We start from the raw sequence: 14,867 nt of genomic DNA, 5'->3' as shown, positions 1-14,867 counted from the left end.
GGCTGATATCTACCTCCCTTGTTGTCTTTCTTGATATCTGCTTCATACTCTACGCAAAAACATTCCTTCTCTTCTCCTACCCTCTAGACACGTGAGTCCTAGTGTCTGACTCATGGTAAATACTCAACACTCGTGAGCACACACACACACACACACACACACACACACACACACACACGTACACACAGTGAATCAGTCTACCTTAGGCTTTTCATTATCCACAAAACAGCCTAAATCATATCTCAGTGAGCCTTTAAAAGACGAAAGTAAAGAAAAGGAGATGGGGAATAGAAGGAAGCAACTTTAGGTGAGTATAGAAATAAGACAGAAGATGAAAAGCCACAGACAGAGATCAAGACTCTATTAGTAGGCCTGGAAAAGATGAAGCAGGTAGAATAAAAAATAAATAAAATAAAAAACAAACAAAAACAGAGCACTCAAAATAAAGGTCTTGAGATTTGAGCAAATCCTAGTGGATTGTCTTTGGATTTTGAATGGTCCAGGCTGCCCAAAGGTTTCTTATTCATCAGGTTACTAGATAGAACCTATAAAATATGCACTGCCCATCTGTCATGGGGATGACTTATAAATGGTCAGGACTGAACCCCTTGCAGCATGAGAGCCCTCAGTATATCTTATAGGCTTGACTTTCACCTACAGCCATATGCAGATATCATTGGTTGGCTCTTTGACTGGGGCCTTGATGGTCACTCTGGCCATTCCGGACTCATAAAGTCATTAAAAATCCAGACAGAGAAGCTAAAATCCAGATGGCTATCTCAATTCCAACACAGTGTTCCAACCACAAGACAATGAGCCACATTCATTACACAGCAAACCGTCTCAGCAAAGCACAAATCTGGGATCCTCTCTTCCTAGGTGCAGCTTGCGGGCTTTTCTTTTTCTTCCTAGAAAATGTTTTCTGCTTCCAAGAGTGAACTTGATTTCCACGTATCAGTGTAGCTTTAAAATTCCAATTATGTCTCTCGTTTATCGGAATTCTTCAGGGAAACAGAAGCAATGAGATATTATGCATAGATATATCAGAGGAGAAAATTAAAGAAGATACTTTTATGACTATGGAAGCTAAGTCCCTCGTGTTAGGCTAGAATGTCTGCTCATCCCTTGCACAAGTTGGGAAACTCCATCTGCCCTCCTTACTCCAACCTCACCCACACAAAGAAAACTCTTGCACCTGCTTGGGAAAACCTCTTGGCTAATACACCATCATCACTTAGTGTTTCTGGGAATCCAAGAGTACCTGCCCAAGGTGTCAGTTTTGACCATATATGGGCACAATCCCAGCTCCTAGTTGACATGCCATCACTCCTCTCCTGAGCTCTATAAAACCCCCTTGCTTAAGCTTGGATGTATGACTTCACTGAACTCCACCTGTAAGACAGATGAACCCACCTGAAGCTGCCTCCTAATAAACCTGCTTTTATCTACTTTAAATTTTTCTTATCTGGCCTATATCTGTGTCTCCAAGAGAGAGAAAAGTGTCTATCACCATGATCCACAAACCAGAAAGCCAGGACTATAATTCAGTCCTGCTACGAAGGCCAGAAAAACACTACAGTTAATAGTATGACTCCTAGAACAGGCTGGCACAGGAAATAGGTAGGACTATTATGAAATCTAAAGGCCAAGAACCAGGAGTTTCAATAACCAAGGGCAGGGGAAAATGAATCTCTCACCTCAAGACAAAATTTTACCCTCCGTTTCGCTCTGCCTGGTTCCTGGCATATGGGGCGATGTCCACCCTGGTGAGAGTGCATCTTTACCCGTTTTAGTAACTCATATATTCATCTCTTCTAAGGTACTCATAAATATTGGTTCCTAAGGTATTTGGGCATCCTTAATTCAAACAGTTGATAAATACAATTAACCACTATTATCTTCAAAATGTTATATATACTTCACATGTAATTCACAGTCTATAAGGAGAGACTACAGATGCCAACAATATTTGCCTTGTGGGATGATGCCTTAGGGACTAACAGGTACTCAATAATCAATTGCTATAAATGATCACAGGGATGAATGAATGAATGAATGAGTGAGTGAGTGAATGCTACAGCAAAGATGGATGCATGATCCAGTGGGACATCAAGGAAGGGTAGATTAATACTAGAAAGATAAGTTGATTTAAATCACAGGAAAGACTTGTAGGAAGTGTTTAGTGATTATTATTTGGGGAATTTAATGGAAAAGATTCTAAATATTAATATTTTGTTGTCATGAGCCATCTAGGGTAGGCTGAGGCTAGCAAGTGGCCTTCCTGGAAGTGACCCATCACTTTTGCATGGTCTGTGATTGGTGAGCTCTGAGCCACAAGGTACCAAAGACTTCGTCTCAGGATTGCTTCTTGCAGCTGATATGCCTTTCCTGTTGTTATTAAATTAATATAATAACACATGGTCATTAGTCCACCCTATTGATCAGATTTCCTGCATATTAACATAAAGATGAACTTTCATTGATTAATGCTGTTCAGATTCTATAGAATTCCTGATTTGATTCAAATAATTCTAGGAAGAAAGTTTTAAGAGATGGTCTTAGTTACTTTGCTAGAAAGATGTAATAAAGTTAGAATCAAGAATAGAACATGCCCACTCCTCATATAGTAAGTAAAGATTGCATATTAAGAAATAAAATGAGCTTTCATAATTACACTAAAAAAAATAGGCTTGGGACAAATTTGTGTTCAAGGAAAACATTTCAGTCCAAGGAAAATACCACAGGTGTGCACCATGATAAGGCAAGGCCATGCAAAAACTGCTGCTTTGAACTTATAATGACTATATTAGAATAAAACACTGCTTTGAATTAATATTAATATCCTTCTGTAACTCCCATTTTATGTAACATTTTACCTCTGAGGCAATTTTCTAAAGAATTTTTGTCTGAGAAAGTATAAAAAGGCCAGAGAAAAGAAATAAAGTTGTTGGTTGGACAGTTTGGCTTCAGGGAGCTCTGCCTCATCCACCCATTCATCCACATGAATATTCTGTTTATCTATATGTACATGTGTAGTTGTATGTATGTATGTAGGTGAGCATGCTTGAATACTTGCGGAGAGTATGAGACAGGTGGTTGGGCCCAACAAAAATGTGAATGTGAACATATGTAAATGAAAATGTGAATGAGCGTGTAAATGTGTGTAAGGATAAATGTATATGTTTCTGTGCATATTTGCCTGTGTAGAAGATTTTGGTTCTTTTCTTTCCTCTCTGGTTCACAATGACTTTACAAACCTAGCCAGAGAGGCTTCTGGTTGCTTGGCCAGAGAAGGGAGAATAGCAATAAATCTTTACCTAATCACCCCACTGTTAGCTGTTAGTGTCAAATAGATCCAGAGGCCTGCAGCTTCTGGCCTCAGAGTAACTTAAAGTCAAGATAGGCATTCATTATTATGGAAATCAACCCAACTCTCAGCCAAGACTTGGTCTTGCCCAGCCAGATGCTCTTCCCCTGGGGTTAAGTTCCTGGCATTTTATTGAAAAGTGTGGGCATTATTCAACACACCAAGGGAAAAACAAAGCAACCAATTTGGGTAAGAAAGTGAAAGTTAAATGAATGGGTGAATATATGTTATTTTACTAGGATGTGTATTTCTGTTCATCCAAGATAAAACATGCAACAACAAAGAAATCATTCCACCCAAGCCTATCTTATGTCACCTGTGGGGTGGGAGAGGGGGACAACTGAGAGGCACAGTTGCTCTGAGGACAGCATAAGCATGCTTTTTCTATCCAAGATCCAGGAAAACCTCTAGTGCCAAGCCTGTCCTCCTAAAGGTTCCTAAATACTCCAGAAAGAAAGAGCAGGGGCTTTCTGCAAAGCTGAAGGCCATGGGCAGCCAGAGACAAAGACATTTGTCATTGACACCCTGCATGAAGATAGGTGTATTTTCAACCCTGTGGGGAGCAAAGTGCAAGGAAATCACTTCAAAGAGTTAGTAGCTTAGAGAGGGGCAGCTAAGGAATGGGTAGCTTTCAGCGCCCGAATCTTGGAGAAGCCTTAGGTCTCCTGGTCGACAGCACACTGTCCCTATTGACCATCAGGCCATGAGCATCTTGGAATTCACAAGGCAGAATATTCTCATGCTGGGCAGGTGGTGGTGACCTGCCAGTTTCAGTTGCCTATTTCTCCCAAGGCCCCACACTGGCAGCGAGCACTGCCTTGGGTGGATGGATAACTAGACAGGAGACCCCCGGAGTGTCCCTCACTGGAGAGCAAGGATACAGGAGAGTCAGATAGGCGAGCCCCATCTCTGGCTTCCAAGAAAAATGACTTTGCTGATCACATGTTATTCCCATTAGCCTAAGAAGAACAGGCTCTTTTTTCCTTTCGAGAGGTCTCCATATGGAGGTGGCTGTTACCAATGGCCCATAAAAGAAACAGGAATTCAAAGATGCTTTCTCTGTCTCCAGCGATCACCGCCTGCTTTATTGAATTATTCATTATTGAAGTCATGCCATCAGCAGAACCAAACCATCTCTGTTAAGGAAAATTTGACTACAAAATCTTTAGCAAGAGGGATATTCATCTGGACCAGTGTGTGTGCTTTCACCCTAATTGCACTTTCTCAAAGTCCAAACATCACAGCTAATGTTACAGAAAAGCAGAATGGGGTTGAGTATACAGACGCCAATCACTATTTTAAATCTCAAGGGTCAGTAACTGTTCTTGAATGTTAAATACTTGGTCTCAGCTGCAACTGTTACATTTTTAACCTTCTTCAGGGGACTGCCATCACCTGGGACACATGAACGGAACTTTTGAAATGTCAGGAGAGTTTTATTCTTGTGTTTTCTGTAAGAGTCACTGAGTGTTCTCAGTAGCATCCTGAGACTGCTCCTCCAGTTCTTTCTCTTCCTTGTGGCCATGCAGGCACACAGGTACACACATGACCATGTGCACACACGCGCACGCACACAACACACAATTCAATCTCCTTGGACCATCAATGTTTCTGCTTTTGGCTTACATTAGACATGTGACATTAGTGGAGTAGATGTGCAAAATAGAAAGTCTATTCCTTTCTGAGTCTCCCCATATTGTAAAGACCCAAACTTAACAACAGTCTTAACTTAGACTGAATGAATGATTGAGGCAGAACCATAGAAAAATATCAGTATTACAAGATGATGCAAATTTTGTCATTAGCCGTTAGTGAAAATTGCTTAAGTGTCTCTGCGATTCAGTTTCCTTACCTATAAAGTGGGGTTAATTGAAGTCCCCAAAGCAAAAATGGAATTACCATGAGAAATAAATGCATATAAATGTGAAAAGAATTTTAGTGTTTATGTTTTATATGCACACACAAACACACAGGGGGGGGGTGGGGGATATGTGTGAATGGGGGTACCCAATAGCTCAGAAGAGGACACTGGATTCTTTGAGTTGTTTCAAGCAGTCGTGAGCCTCTTCAAATGGATGCTGAGAACTGAAACTGGATCCTCTGTGAGAGCAGTACAAACTCTTAAATGCTAAGCCATTTCACCAGGAAAAGCATTTTTAACAAAAACTTTAACAGATGCGTGGATGGGTGATAACTACTTTTTCAAAAGTAGTTGAAAGAATAGTATTCTTCAGAGATCAATCAGCCATTCAACAAGTATTGATTTAGCACCTGGATAGAGACAAGCTCCAGGCTCGTTGCCATGGATACCATCCTAAAGTCTCAAGCTCAATTCTCACTGCACAAGGAGAGCCTTGCATCTTTGTATAAATGATATGGTCCAATCATGGCCATCTTGATGTAACTGAGAGGGCTCTCATTTGTGCTGCTGACTCAAATAACCTGTGGGGAAGTGACAAGAAACCAATAATGGAGCATTAAGAATTCTTCTTACTGACCTTAAAGCATTCTGATTATAGATTATGGGGGAAAAACTGAAAATAACCTAATATGGCCCATTACTGTCAGTCATAAAGACGGTAAAGTTCACCCTCCACCATGGCTTCAGTATGTTTTGTCTCTATGCCCTACCTGAATTTATACACAAGTATTTAAGTCATATGCTAGTGGTATTAAGAGAATGGAAACTTCAATAACTTAATGGTGTTTACAGGAGGAGCCTTAGGAAGGTGATTAATTAAATTATACCATTATAGTGTGGCCCTAACATTGACTACTGGTGGTTTTATGCAGAGAGGGAAATAGATCACACACAGGTTTGCCATGTGATGATATCGTCCAGAGGACTTTTATAAGAGCTTTCACTGTCTAGTTTGGAATTCCAAATTCTAAGATTGTGCAGTAACTGAACTTCTTTTCTTAATAAACAGTCTGTCTCATGTGTTTTATTTCACTACTATCCCATGGATTTAATGCTTTGTTTAAGGGCACTACCCTAACCTTTGCCATGTCTATGACATGAAAGCTCATATAGACTTCACTAGACCGTTTACACCCATGGGCATCTCCCTGTTCCTATTGGTGCCTTGACCAACCAATTCCTAAGCACATCCATTTTATTTTGTTTTGCTATCACACTTGAGACAGAGGAAGCCATTTGAGGAAGTTGAGATTAGGAGGTGTGGAACTGTGCACTCTACACCAGGCTCTAAGAGTCGGCTTCCTCACCAGCTGTGTGCTTGCTCATAGACAGAATGATGCCTACCAATGACTTCATGGAAATCTTAGGCAGAGGTGCACTATGCAGAGATTCCAAACTATGGCTCCTTTTCTTCTGTCTTCTTTTCTGTTGTCAAGGGTTTGAAGTCCATATGTAGTTTCATTTCTGAGCAGAATGGAGCAGGCAGAGTTCACAATGTGCAGAGGCATTCAAGGCAAGAGACCAACCTCGTGGGGAATTACATTTGTTTAGAACACGCAAGCCTGTCTCCCAGTGGGTCACAAGTATATTCTGTAAGAATCACCTTGTTTCCTGACCTGTGCCAGAAATAAAGGGGATAATTACGGAGGAGTTACCGCAAGGTCCTTCTTGTCCTCAAGCTGATGCACCACAAAAGCACCATCACAATCATTTTGTATGCAGTTTTTGTGATCAACCTACCATCCTCATCCTCTGTAATTGACCAATAAGAACTAAGGAGAAAAGTGTTTATCACCACTGTCACAGAGCTGAGTGAATCCAGACATGCCAAACCTGTCAGCACAGCCATGGGACGTTGTCATCTGCAAAGTCCGCTTGGGAAAAAAAACCATGCAATGAATTTTCAAAAATCATAAAACATCCCATAAACTTTTATGTAAGTTTATAATTTTGTATGGAGCCATATTCCTAGCTGTCTTTGGTCAGATGCAGCTCATTAGCTTCAGGCTGGCGATGCACCTGCTGGAGCGTTACATCAGAGCCTCTCCTGGGCTGCTCTGGTGTCGGGTTTCTTCCTTACTCTTTTTTGAAGTATGACAGACACAGCAAATAGCCCATACTTAAAAGTAACACCTTCCAGGTTTGAATACTTGCACACTCCATGAAGCCAGCATCAGTGAGGACGATGAATGGACACAGAGCACAGCACAAAAGTTTCCTGTAAATTCTATTCTACCCATCCCTTACCTCCCGCCCAGCCTTGAACAATGACAACTGTGGGTTTGCTTTCTGCTGCTTTAGCTTGCGTTTTATACAGTTATGTGCATGGAATCAATCGTACACAGACTGTGTTGAACTCCATCCATACAATGATAGTAGTATTTGGGAGTCTGTAGTTTATGAAGGCAGAGCCCTAATCTGTGCCGCTGGGTGATGCCTGCCTCATCCTTTGCACTGTGTGAGGCTGCAATGAGAATCTGAAGGTGGTTCTACCCAGAACCTGGCGGGGCTGCTAATTAATCTATTGACCTTCCCTCACTGGAACTATGGAAACATATTTCCATTGTCCCAGCTTCTGCAAGCTTGATGTGGCAGCCAAAATGGACTAAGGCACACAGCATGCTATTTTTATTTGGTATTGTGAGTTTTAAATTTTTTTCTTTTATATATTAATTGTACAAAAATTTGGGATTATTAATTTTTTTCAATGAATTAACCCTATCATAATTGTTATTATTACCCCATAAAGTATTCTTTCCTATAAAATCTATCTTCTCTTATAGTAAATATTATAATTCCTGCTTTTTAAAAAGCATATTATATATAGTACTATATATTATATAATATATGTGTAATATCTTATATGGCCATATAATATATAATATAATTATATCACACTAATAATTATTTATACCATTTATAATTATAATAAAATATTTATAATACATTGTATCATTATTATTTATAATCATAACTAATTATAATTATATATCATATAATTATATATTATAATTGTATTATATATTATAGTTGTTATCATAATATATAGTATATGTATAATATATAATAATTATTGCTATTAATATTGTTGTATATCTTCCATTTTTTATTTTAATACATTTATATCTTTACATTTTAATCACATTCCTCTTTTTAAGATTTTTCTTTAAAATAAAAGTAGCTTATTAATAATACTTATTAGTGTGCTTTTTCTTTTCTTTTTTTATATGGATATTTATTTTAAAAAGTTTTTTCTCGTGAGGCATATTCTTATCACTGTCTTCTCTCACCCAGTTCCTCCCAGGTCCTCTTCACTTTTCTACCCACCCAACACCATGCCCATTCTTTCTCTCTCTCTTTAAAAATCAAACAGGCAAAAAAAATAATTAAAGAAAGAATAAACACAAAAAACGCACATATGTAAAAATCAAAATCCATAAAAACACAAAATTGTAGACCATAATACATAAGCAAAAGGCCAGTAAGACAAAAAAAATCCCAAAGCAATATGACACAAAACATCTACAAAAATACCCTTTGAGTTGAGTCTTGTGTTGGCCATCTACTACTAGGCATGGAGCCTACGTTAAGTGTGGTTATCATACCCAATGAGACACCAACGGAGAGGACTAAGTTTTCCTTTGCAAGTGAATGTCAATTGCAAATAGCTTCTTGATTATGGATGGGAACCGTGTCCACATCCCCATCTGGCTTGGTCCTGTGCAAGCCCTGTGTATGCTATCAGAACCTCTGTGAGTCCATACCCTGTCATGTCTGGAAGATATGGCTTCCTTCGTTTCATTCATCCCCTGTAGCTCCGACAATCATTCTCCCTTCTCTTCTACCTAGGTTCCTGAGCCCCAAGGAAGGCAGTTTGGTGAAAACATCATCCTATATGGTTCAATTTCCCTTTTATATGCTGTAGCACTCTCTGCTTTGGATTAGAGTTTTTAGTCCAATAACATGTAATGTGATTATTGATATTACATGATTTAAATCTATAACCTTGGAATTTGTGTTTTCTTTTGGATCAAAGAGGTGTTTTTACCATTTCACTTGATCTCCTTTGTTTGTAGCTGTGACTGTTTGGGCATTGTTTTAGGGTCTGTGTTAGGGGTATATTGTGTATCTTTGACTTACCACAGTCTGTGTTTAAGTGCCATCAGACCCCTAAATGTGCAGCAGAAGGATTGTATACATTTCTCTCCTTATGGAACTTAAGGATTATAATACTGTCCTGTATTTCAATTCTACACGTTATAAACCTGTAAAACATACTTCCTCTTTAAGCAGCTAATGATCTTTATAGAATCTAGCTACTTTTTAAAAGTTTTTGACACTTAACACGTGACTAACATCTTGGGAGCTCCTCATTCCTCTGGGCAGACCCACGTCTTCCTGATGGCAGCTTCCTCCTGTCTGAAGGGCTTTCTGAGGCGTTCCTTGAACATCAATTCTGAAGCTGCAGAGTTCCTTCTTAGGAATGCCTCCAAATATCTGGCCTTTGCCTCCATTTCTTGAAGGATGGTTTCATTTGTTCTAGAACCCTAGACTGGTGGGTTTTCGTCGGTTGTTTTAAGATACCGTTCTATCATCTTCCGGTTTGTATCAGAAACACGAAACCTATCATACTAGTCCTACTGATGTAACAATATTGAAAACCGCTTCTTTACAGGAATAACTCTAAAATGCTGCTAAAACTGATAGGTTATTTCTCCATCAATCAGATGAGCCAATTCAAGTCAGATTAGATTATATTAAAGGAAGGTTTATTGGGAAGCTGCTCTCTGATGAGTTCACTGTCCCCAAGGATTAAGGTCAAGAGAGTTACCATGGAGGGAGAGAAAGAGGAAAATAGTACGTGTGTGTGTGTGTGTGTGTGTGTGTGTGTGTGTGTGTAACATATGTATGGGAGGCCTGGTGAGTTTGATAATGATGATTTGATGTATTCTGTTAAAGTCAACAATATCTGAGTCTTCTTCTTCCTTTTCTTCCTCCTCCCCTTCCTCTGCCTCCTCCTCCTCCTTTTTTCTGTATGAGGGATTGAATATAAAGCCTGTAGATAATCACCACAAGAAGAAAACTCCATGTCCTCTCGATTTCAGATTGAAAATGCCAGAGAGAGACACTGATTACACAGTGTGTACTGCTTGACTGTCTCTGGGAGGAACCAAGCAACAGTGAGGAGTTGAGGTGATTGACATATTCCAGAATTGGAGAGACGGAAGGTCCTGTAGGTCCACAGACTGTGTGTACACACTGCAAAACTCTCACAAGACATGGTAATGGAAGAAAGTCAGCTGAAGACGTGATTGAACAGAAGACAAAATACACTCCATCACAGGAATAGAAGTGGGGTGCAAAATAACTCTTTATCAAACTTCATAAAAGATTGTCTTTAAGGTGTTCGTCCATGAAAATCTTATACTCTCTGTATGTGCTTCCCTAGGGCTCCAGGTTTTGCAATGTAAGTTTAAAAAATGGTATGTGTTTCAAAATAACAAAATTTCATTGAAATCCAAAACCGTTCCCATCATCAGGTTCTGTGAATGAATTTTTCATATTTGCAGCAAAGCTTATTGAACATGTTTAAATTTTAATATTCTAATCTGACAGAAAACATGGAAATGTTTTTCTTTCTGGGAATCTGATATTCATCCATTTATCATCTTGAAAACTCTAAACACTACTCTTTTTAAACCAAATATTTATAGCACAGCTGTTTGCCAAATAGCCTCTGAATTTTTCAGAACAACAACAACAGCAATATGTACTCACGGCCGATGTGGATGTCTCAGCGGCCCTCTGCAATGACAGGGATGACATGTACCCTTCCGTGTCTGTACTCAACCCCACCTGTCCAGGAACTCAGCACAAACAGCTGGGTAGCATAATGAGTCAAGCTGGCCACATAGCACGGTGCCAGAACACAGAACTCTGCCACAGTGACATCCATGGGTAGGGCTACCCATTCCCTCCCTATGCGTTCCCATGTAGTAAAAAATGTACTACAGCGTCTTGTTTTAAATTAAAACCAAGTAGGGAGAAACTGGCTTTGGTTTTTTTTGTTTTTGTTCTTTTGTTTTTGTTTTTTTGGTTTTTGTTTTTGTTTTTGTTTTTTGTTTTTGTTTTTTGTTTTTGTTTTTTTGTTTTTGGTAAGTTCAGCTGAATATATATGAATAGCCATTGCCAAGATCTCTGGTTTTCTGTTTTCTGTCTTTCCTTTGTCTTAGTCAGTTTTCCTGTTCTGATGAAGTGCCCTCACATTAGCAACTTTAAAGAGAACCAAACCAATTTTTGGTTCACAGTTGTAGGTTACAATTCCTTATGGAGGGGAAGTCAGAGAAGCAGGAGCTTGACATGTCGTATCTACAGTCAAGAAACAGAAAGCAAAAATAAGACTCTCAAAAATAAGACTAAGACTCAAAATGTATTTACATGACCATGTAGCCAGGCTCCTCTCTGACTAGACCATAACTTAAAATAACCCTTATATTCTAATCTACATTCTGCCATGTGACTGGTTACCTGTGTTCAGGTACCACGTGTCACATCTTTCTGGGTGTCATCTCCTATGACTCGTTCTATCACAGAATTATTTCTGCCTCCCAGATGTCCCACCTTCTATCCTACCCTTTCCTATAGGCCATAGGTTTTTTAATTGACAATACAAAAGATATTCTCTCTACAGAATAGGAAATACTCCCCCTTCTTACTTTTCAACACATAAAAACATCAATTAGAATAACACTCATGGCTTTGCTTAACTTGTTAGTTTCCTCCCCACAGAAAGATGGGACACTTCTCCCATGTGAGGTCAGAACAAAGGCTTGAACTCTATCTTGCTCAACATATTCTTACTGCCAAGCTTGGCCACCTACATTGGGCCCCCCTGGAGCCCACATGGTGAAGAGAAACAACTTCTACAAGTTCACCTTACCTCTACATGTGAACTGAAACACACAGATAAATACATAATTTTGATAGAGATAGAAAAAAATTCCTGGGCCTCCTGGCTCCATTTGCCTTTCTTCCATGCATGCCTCTGTGCGAATGACGTGTTCTTTGGTCTCCAGTGAAACAAACTTGAGGCTTGGGAACAGAATAGCACCCACAAGGCGTACACCCACAGATTGTTCCAGAATGGCGTGGACTGGGTTGTTAAGCCTGGTAAGCTCAGGGATTTGGAGTAGGAAGGAACATCTAGACCACCTCTCCCAACTGCCCTCAGAGTGATAAACCTGAGAGTCACCCTCAGCCTCAACCTCTACCTGGCTGAGAGTTCAAAGGGGTAGTGTTTTAGAGACACCCCTCCTGAGGTTAGCCCGAGAAGTTCCTCTACAAGAATGAAATGCTGTCTGACAGGAGAGTCAACCCTGTGCTCTCGGGTCAGAAGTGAAAAAGGAAGTTAGCTCAACCAGCTCCTATTCCTAATTCTAGAAATGACCAGCAGTCTGGACCACAGATGGTTCAGGACATCCACGCCACCACATGAGCAGGCTGTAGAGAAAAAGAACTGGAGTCCAAAAGTGGAAAGTACAGAGACAACCGGATTCGTCACAGTTCATTTCTATTTTACTTCACAGTGGTTAGAACAGTCGGCCACTTGTGATTGGCTGACACTCAGCCATATGTTACAAGAATAGCTTGCATATAATTCCATATCAAGTTAGAGTTCGCTAGGTACAAAAGAAAATATGTCTTTAGTCTAAACTTAAAATGCGTAGCCAGGCAGCTTCTGATCAAACTTAACTCAATTTAGCATATGTCCTTGCTACTTTTGTCAACTTGACACAAGCTAGAGTCATTTGAGAAGAAGAAAGCTCAACTGAGAAAATGCTTCCGTCAGGTTGATCTGTTGGGCAAGCCTATGGGGTATTTTCTTGATTAATGATAAATGTGGGAGAGCCCAGCCATGTGGGCAGGTGGTCCTGAGTTGTATAAGAAAGCAGGCCAAACAAGGCATAAAGAGGCACTCAATATGCATCCCCCTCCATGGCCTCTGCTTCAGTTCCTGTTTCTGGTGGCTGTCTTGAGTTCCTGCTCTGACTTCCTTTGGATGAGGAAAAGAACTGTGATGTGGAATTGTAAGCTAAATAGGCCCTTTCCTCCCCAGCTTGCGTTTGGTCCCACTGTTTTATCACAGTAAGAGAAACCCTAAGACAGCAGCTGAAATGGCAGTGGTCCTCCGTAGAAGAATTGTGTAATCCCATGGGACCTCCACATAACAGAGCTGTATGGAGCCATTTTTATCTGTAAGAAGAAAATACTTACAAAGTGATACGGAATCTTTCTAGGTTGTAATTGTTAAATTGAACTTTCCTAGGAAATTAATTGAAAAGAGTAAGGTTCAAAAGAATTGTTGAGTCCTGAAAGTTCTGAGTAACATCATATGAATTCAATAGTTTTTTTGGAATATATATATTTATTAAATGCATATGTGCACGCAATAACTAGTATAAAAAGAGGCCATGAATTTGAAGGAGAGTGGGGAGGGGTATATAGGAAGGATTAGAGGGGGGAAAGAAAGGGAGAGATGTGATTTAATTATAACCTCAACAGTAAACAAAAATTATTTAGCATGCTTTCCTAGTATGAAAACAATGAAAAGCATAAACATTTACTTACATATAAGGGTAGATTCACTTTTTATAAACAAGTATAAGAAAAATCAAGAATCTAACACAAAGTTATTCATAGGGAAGGTAAAAAGAGAGGTCAAAGAGAGAAAGATCTTTGATCATAATTCTTATGAAGTTATGGCTTTTCAACCAGGCAGCTGTTATTTATTTCCAAAATTAATATTAAACTAACTGAAAAGAAAGTGAAATTTAATTAAAAAGAAGACAACCAATGTAGATGTGTTATCTTAACGACAACCCCACCATTCAAAAGTAATTCAGAATTAGGGAATTGTTAGGCAAATTCCTCTACTACCAAATAATGTAATATATTCCAAGAACAAAAGGAACTGTGCCCTCCAAACCTGGATGGTTTATTTTTGGCAGTGATATTAGTCTTATAATCCAAAAGCCATTTTATACAGCCTTAAAGACAAACCTATGTTTTAATTTGAGGAGAACCAGAAGGATCAAAAAGCAGTAGAGAGATGTAAGTATATACTGACAGGAAGAGCCCTACTCTGTTCTAGTTCAGTTTGAGGATGAGTACAAATTCATGGGTTAAAAACATACACTTTACTAGCTCACACTCAGAAAGGACTAAAGTCAAAAACACCCCTGGTAACAGTGAACATATCCAACATCTAGCATACAGATCCTGTTCCCCAATAGAAGACTCTGTGGAGAAATGGCTAGTTTCAGGCCTGAGGCAGGGAAAGCATGAGATGATCCTAAACCACATATGGGAGCCAAAAAGCAAGAAAGAGCTTGACAAATAAGAGAACATCTTAGTGTGTCTCTACTGTCCACATTTTAAACAAGTTGAGCATCAAAATAAACACTAATCAAAATAAACCCATCAATTCATAATAATAAAAAAATGAAGGAGTTCTTTTTTTTATTTAAAGGTCAGCTAATAAAAGTATATGGAAGGACAGAATTAGAAAATTACAGTTCA

The sequence above is a fragment of the Rattus norvegicus genome, chromosome 1 (genome assembly GCF_036323735.1).
Source record: "Rattus norvegicus strain BN/NHsdMcwi chromosome 1, GRCr8, whole genome shotgun sequence".
Taxonomy (NCBI): domain Eukaryota; kingdom Metazoa; phylum Chordata; class Mammalia; order Rodentia; family Muridae; genus Rattus; species Rattus norvegicus.
The sequence above is the reverse complement of the archived record's forward strand: the minus strand, read 5'-3'. Positions refer to the sequence as shown.